Raw genomic sequence first — 7778 nt, forward strand, 5'->3', positions numbered from 1 at the left:
AGTGGGAAAGCTGCAGGCATACGTGAAATCCCTGCTGATTGGGGGCTGGGTTGAACTACGGGTTGCTTGCAGCCTATATCAACCTCAAGAAGGTGTTTGACTTGGTGCATCGAGGATCGCTATGAGAATTCTGAGACTTAGGGGAATTCCAACACGGATTATTGGCCTAATAGCAAGCCTATATACCGGAAATGAAAGTACTGTAGAGTGTGGTGGGGGCCTACGAACTTCTTCCCTGTTAATTCAGGGGTGAGGCAAGGCGTGTCCTTGCACCAACACTTTCACCACCTGCATGGCCTGGATAATGGGCAGAGCACTATCCAAAGTCAGTGTGGAGCAACACTGGGCAATATCAAGGTCTCAGACCTTGACTTTGCCGATGATGTTGCTATCCTATCAGAGTTCTCTTGATGCATTTAGCAATGAAGTGAAGCCCTTTGGCTAGAGGGTCTCCTGGACCTGTTACTTCCTTGCATAATCAGGGGTCACCAACTCAGGCTATATGGGCACCTAGCCGTTTCCCTGTGGTGACGCTGCCATCAGGCTGTCTCTTGCAAGAAAAATCCTAGGTGGAGGAAGCCCGTGAACCGATCTAGGAGGTCCCTGGCTTTGGGGAACTCGACCAAACCCCGTCGCGAGGAGTTAGAGGGTGGGCCGAGGGCCTACCTGGAGACTCGCATGAGGGACCTCGTGGCTGAAAACGAAGGGTGGATGCGGCCATGCATCCCCGTCGGCGTTAGCCCCTTGATGATGATGATGAGATATGTATATACATACACACACACAAAACACACACACACAACATATATATATATATATATATATATTATATATATATAAAAAAAAATAAAAAAATAATAATAATAATAAAATTATATAATATATTTTAAAATATATAATATATAATATAAATATAATATATATATATATGGGGTGTGTGTGTGTGTGTGTGGTGTGTGTGGTGGTGTGTTGTGGTGTGTGTGTTGTGTGTGTGTGGGGGTGTGTGTGTGTGGGGTGTGTGTGTGGGATGTGTGTGTGTGTGTGTGTGTGTGTGTATGTACAGACATATATTTATTATTATTTATTATATATATAAATTCTTTTTAATTTTTTTCAACGGGATAGGCCCATGTTTGAGCCGCCGTGGTCACAGCCTGATACTTAATTGTAGTTTCCATGTTGTGATGATATTGGGGTGAGTACGTGGTAGGGTCCCAGTTCCTTTCCACGAAGGTGCCGGTGTTACCTTTTAGGTAATCATTCTCTCTATTTATCCGGGCTTGGACCAGCACTGACTTGGGGTGGCTTGCCCACCCAGTGGCCAAATAGGCAATCGAGATGAAGTTCCTTGCCCAAGGAACTTCATCGTATCTAGGCTCGATTTACCTAAAATTATGTAAATCAGTGCACACACCAATCGCAGCATGCGAATGCGTGGTGCATCCATGCACACACGCATTGCCGCGCTCGTATGTGAGCCCCGCACACATGACTTTTTATATATATATATATATATATAATATATATATAATATAATATGATTTTCCACAAAACCCAATTTTATGATAAATTATTATTTTTTATTCATAAAATTTAATTAATTTTATAAAAATCACCCTTGGGGAAAAATGAAGTTCCTGGGCAAGGGAACTTCATTCGTTTGGTATTTGGCATTTTTTGGGAGCGCCCAATCATGTGTCCAACAGCGGATAAATAGAGAGAATATTCTACCCTAAAAAAAAAGGGAACCACCGGGCCAAAAATCTCGCGAAAGGAACTTGGGGACCCTTTCCAGACTCACTCCAAATATATCACACCCTGTTTTAACACTCAAAAGTTCCCATGTTGGGGGACCACCGGCGGCCTCAAAACGGGGTTTTTTCCGTTGAAATTAAAAGGAAAATTTTTTAAAAATAATATTTAATCTTTTTAAAAATTTAGTCTTTCAAAAAACCCACCCCAACCACAAAACACCACACAACCACAAACAAAAATACAACCCAAATCAAACACCCAAACCAAATATAATATATTTTAAAGTTTGTTGTTAAATTAATAATTTTAATTTTTAAAATTTTATTATTTATTATATTATTATTATTATATATTTTATATATATATATATATATTTATATATGTGTGTTTTGTGTGGTTGTTGTGTGTATTATATTTTAAAATTTCATATATATATAAATAAATATATTATTTTTAGAAAAGTTAGGGATTAATAATTAAATTTAAATTTGGAATTTTGGTATTTAACATGATATAATTTATTTATAATTTCTTAAATACACTATTTATATAAGGATAAATATTAATATAACTTATTTATTATTATTAAGAAAAATCAGAAATTTAAAAGGCTTAATTATTTAAACATTAAAATATAAATAACAACACACCAAAACAAACCTAACCTTAAAAATTGGTGTTGTTGTTTGGTGTGTTGTTTGTTTTGTGGTGTGTTGTGTGTATTTATTTATATTTTTTTTTTTATATTTTAATTACATATATAATAACAAATATTTACATATTATAAAGGATAAATATACATATTATATACCATATTAATTTAATTTTTATTATAAATATTTATATAGTTTAGTATATATATTTTTAAGTATATGTTGGGGTCCGGGTTATTGAAAAATTAAAGTATAATTTAAAAAATTAAATTATGCTACATCACAAACCCAAAACAACACACCAACAACCCAACAAACCCAAATCCACACTAAACCCCCACCACACCCCCAAATATTAATTATAATATCTAAAATTATATATATAATATATAATTAATATTTAAATATTTTTATTTTTTAAATATTAAATATTATTTTAGTTGTTGTGTGTGTTGTGGGGATGTAATACATTCATCATCATCTCATCAAGGGGCTAACGCCGCCCGGGGATGCATGGCGCTTTCCACCCTTCGCTTTCACCCACGAGAGCCTAGGCGAGTCTCCAGGTAGCCTCGGCCATCTTAACTCCTCGCGACAGGTTTTGTCGAGTTGCCAACCATGATCACTCAGATCGGTTCACGGGCTTCCTCCACCTAGGATCTGTCTGCAGAGAGACACTATGCAGCGTCATCCACAGGGAAACGAGCTAGTGCCATAACTGAGTTGGTGACCCGATTATGCAAGAAGAACAGGTCAGGAGACCTCTAGGCCAAAGGGCTCATGCATGGCTAAAGGTCAAGAGACCTGATAGGATAGCAACATCATCGGCAAAGTCAAGGTCTGAGACCTTGATATTGCCAGTGTTGCTCACATGACTTGGATAGTAGCTCTGCCCAATTATCCAGGCCAGCAGGTGAAAGTGTGGTGCAAGGACACAGCCTTGCCTCACCCCTGAAATAACAGGGGAAGAAGTCGATAGGCCCCCACCACACTTACAGTACTTTCAGGTCGGTATATAGGCTTGCTATGGCCATATCCGTGTTGGGGGATTCCCTAAGTCTCAGAATTCTCATAGCGATCTCGATGCACCAAGTCAAACACTTCTTGAGGTGATATAGGCTGCAGCAACCGTAAGTTCAACCCAGCTTCAATCAGCAAGATTTTACGTATGCTGCAGCTTCCACTCTTCAGCTGGAAATCGCCATACATACCCTCGGTAAGGTAGGAGTTCCTCGCTGAGGATGGGCCCAGGCAAGATATTGTGAACCACTGCATCTAGCTAACTTGACCTGGCAGGCAACCTGACTCAAAATTCGCAAGCCCAAGGTTCATGAACCCCAAAAATGATCGAGATAGATCTGTCCATCCATGAATGGATGGAGACGGGCTTAGAGTTAAGTTTTCTAGGGCGTTAGTAGGCAGGGCAAGGTATTTACCAAGACATATGGCCTTCAAACTCATTACAAGATCCTGATGAACTGTCCTTCCTTCTAAGTTCCTCCTTCCATGTCCAATCCTACCCAGGTACCAAGACCTTCCATAACTCCAGATGAGGCCAATGTCTCCAGGGAGATAAAATTTTCCCCTTTCCCCTCGGGCATATGCAATGGCCCAGTGATCCAGGGGATGAAATTCTGCCTTGCCCTCGGGCATATGCCAATGGACTCCTGCGCTGTTTCAAGTGTTTTGAGCTTGAAGAACTCCCACAGAGCAACTGGATCCATCAGGTTATCAAGTTCTGTGAATCGATCAGAGACTGCCATGGTGAACCCACAGGGACAGTCCTCCTCCCTCAGTCTGTCTAAGTGATGAAACACCTAGAGTGGCCATTGCAGGACAAGGAGTTTTGAAGTGGACCATTAGGGTGCCACAGAACTTGGCACTCTGGTAGACCCTGCAGTTCTGAAGGATCCTCCGTCGAGTGCTGACAAAAATGTGCTCAATCTCCTTGGCCCAGTACCCATATCACTATACCACGTCCAGTGATGCGGTTCGGAGTGCTGACACTAGGAACCAGAAATCCTCAGTCTCTGGAATCTCACAAAGCCCCAGATAAAGAAAGCCATGGGGGCCAACATCCAGATCGATCACAGCTGGATATTGTAGAATGCTTCTTTCACATTGAGTTTGAAACATGGTACATAGCAATAAGAAACATGAAGCCAAAAGCATGCTTCAGTCTCAGTGTCATAATACACTCATCAACCGGCATTACCTCAACTACCAAAGGTTTGAAGTCGGCTGGAGATGTCTGTGGTTACTCCTGGAGTTGATGACCATCGCTATGGCCTAGGCAGTAGTAGGTGTACCCACCCATACTGATTGTACCTCTGCCAGGTCTTCTCACTTCCAAGAGGGCAGCCACTCCAACTCCCCACACCACTCCAACTCTCTCAGTAGCAGAAGTAACCGCTGGTCCTGCCAAAGGACCCAATGTCCCAAGCACCTACCAGATAGTTCGCCTAAGGTTAAGCCGACACTGCCCCAAATAAACGGGGTTCAGCAGGCTGTGGGGCCCAATACACCTGCGGGTTCCCTTGGGCTTTGCCCCACAGGCCTCATACTGGGATGAATAACGTCCGCTCCCATCCAACATTTACCCTCCTAATGGAACCTACAGCCTGCCTCACTTGCTGGATGGGAAAGACAGCACCCCTCCCTCCAGCATATCCATTTATTAAAGATCACTGCCAGGGGAGAGGAGGGCTGGCAAGGCCCACCTCCCCCAAGCCGCCCTTTAAAACCCTAGGATGGCAGTGGGGCAGGAGCTGGCATGGAGCCAAGGCATGTCCACATGCCGCTGGTGGGCCATGGCTTGTAACTCTTGGGCCTCCTGCTGCTCCGAAATCCTCCACAGTTTAGCCTGGGACCGCAAGGGGCCCAGTTTCCTTGGGTGGTTACAAGGATGCACTGCAGAAGTCTCAGTGACAGAGAGGCTGTAAAATGGCAGGGGAGGCTTATGCAGAGCTGATCTCTTTTTCGCACTTGGCAAGCCAGCTGCAAGCGAGAAATCATGCAAGCACTTAACACTATCTAGGCTACACACCATTGCTTTACATCACCCTCGGCATGAAGCACCCACACATATGCATATATACGTGTGTATATATAAATATATGTCAGGTTTCGACTTAAAAAGAGGAATCAGAGCAGTCAGGTCAACGGAAACACACCAGAGGAAACATACAAAACATTTACTGATAAGGCACTACACTACAATACACATAACATAATATGTTCAAACAGAAGGGAGAGAGAGGATCCAGTGTGGCAGGCGAGGTCACAAGGCGGAAGGGAGCACACAGGTCAAAGTCACGGGACAACTGCATAATTTTTGCCTAGTGCTCATATTTACATAGTGCCGATGTAAAGGCCGTGTGCAAGCCAATCAGGAAGGACCTAAGCCCGCCGCTCGGAGTAAGGTAAACATCGGCAAAGGTCCTGAGTAATCTTGCAGTTGTGACATATCTCCCTTCTTTCTTCAAAATAATCCTCCAAGAATTGGAGTTTATTTTCAGAGAGCCACAACTGCGGTGATGTGGGTCCAGGACCTGCCCTCCGTCACCCACATTCTTCCGGCGATCACGGTCCTGCCTTCTATCAGACTTGCTGCACCGTTGCTCCTCCACCAGTCCCTCTACTCCCGGTAGCTTCTCCGGCGTTTCCCTCGGCAGGCAGCTCCTCCGGCATGTCCTCGGCAGGCAGCTCCTTCGGCAGTCCGATGCCCACCAGACCCTTGGGAGGCATCCCACGCCAAGTGGTCGTTCGGGTGCATGTCCCGCACCCACCAGTTGCTCCTCCTGCACGTCCTCGGTAGGTAGATCCTCCAGTCCATCCTGGGCAGGCAGCTCCTCCAGGGTATCCTTGGCGTGCAACTCCTCCGGCAGTATGATACCCACCAATTCCTCGGGCGGGCATCCCACGCCAACTGGTCGTTCGGGTGCATATCCCGCACCCACCAGTTGCTCCTCCTGCGCGTTCTCGGCAGACATTTCCTCTTGCGCGTTCTTGGCAGGCATTTCCTCCAGCGCGTCCTGGGCAGGTGGCTCCTCTGGCGCGTCCTGGGCAGGCGGCTCCTCCGGCGCGTCCTGGGCAGGCGGCTCCTCTGGTGCGTCCTGAGCAGGCGGCTCTTCCGGTGTGCTTTCAGCAGGTAGTTCCTGTGATAGCCCGATGCCCACCATATCCTTGGGCGGGCATCCCACACTCGGGTCGTTCGGGTGCCCATCCCGCACCCACGAGTTGTATAAGCAGACATGCAATGGCAGCTAACTCCTCCGACTTACGTGCAGTCGCCGGCGTGGTTTTCACCGTCGGCTGAGGCTTCCTCGACCGCTCCTGCTTCTTCCGACGGCCGTTCCCTGGGAGTCTCCTACACTTCTGTCCATCTTGCCAACAGGTTTCCCGCTGTGACGGTTCCTTGGCCAGACAGATTGTGTCCAGGAGGCGACTCTGTGGTCAGTTGCTTCTCTGGCCAGTGGTTCTACTCCCGGGGCTTGAGTTTCCCCGGGCGACGTGCTCCCTTGCATCAGGAGGGCCAGAGCAAGGCCAAAAAAAGGGACCCACGTTCCTCCATAGCGCTTGCTCTGCCTCCCAACGTCTTTCCTCCTTGTGGTTCTATGATGCTGCTCTTCCCACAGCTGCCTCTGTATCTCCCATTTCCGGTAGTACAGGGCCAGCTGCTCGCGTCTGATCCTCTCCTGCTCCTGAATGTAGTGTCAAAAGGCCATGCCTTCAAGGCCCAGCAGTTCACCTTCCTGCACGTAGTTCCTCATGGTGCTGTTTCCCAACGGTCTGATCCCGGCAAGGTCGCCAATGTCAGGGTTCGACTTTAAAGAGGGAGGAATCAGAGCGGGCAGGTCAGTGGAAACACACCAGAGGAAACTAAGGCACTACACTACAATACCATAACATAATATGTTCAAACTGAAGGGAGAGAGAGGATCCAGTGGAGCAGGCGACGTCACATGGCGGAAGGGAGCAACAGGTCAAAGTCAGGGAGACTGCATAATTTTGCCTAGTCTCATTTTATGTGCCGCACCGATGTAAGGCCCGATACCCTCGTCCTCACGAGATGTGCGAGGCAATCGGGAAGGACCTAAGCCCGCCGCTCGGAGTGAGGTAAACATCGGCGAGTAATCTCGCAGTTGTGACAATATATATATACATATAAAATTATATATATACACAAATTTTATAAAAAATAGTTGATAATAAAATAATAATAATTTTAATATTATATATATATATATAAATTATATAATATATATATATATTTTATTAATTTAAAAAATTTGGGGGGGTTTTGGGGGGAAATGGAGGGGAATCGGGGGAGGGTTTAAAAAAAAAAAAAAAAAAATTTTGGGGTTTTCC

Source organism: Penaeus monodon, chromosome 1 (assembly GCF_015228065.2).
Source record: "Penaeus monodon isolate SGIC_2016 chromosome 1, NSTDA_Pmon_1, whole genome shotgun sequence".
NCBI lineage: Eukaryota > Metazoa > Arthropoda > Malacostraca > Decapoda > Penaeidae > Penaeus > Penaeus monodon.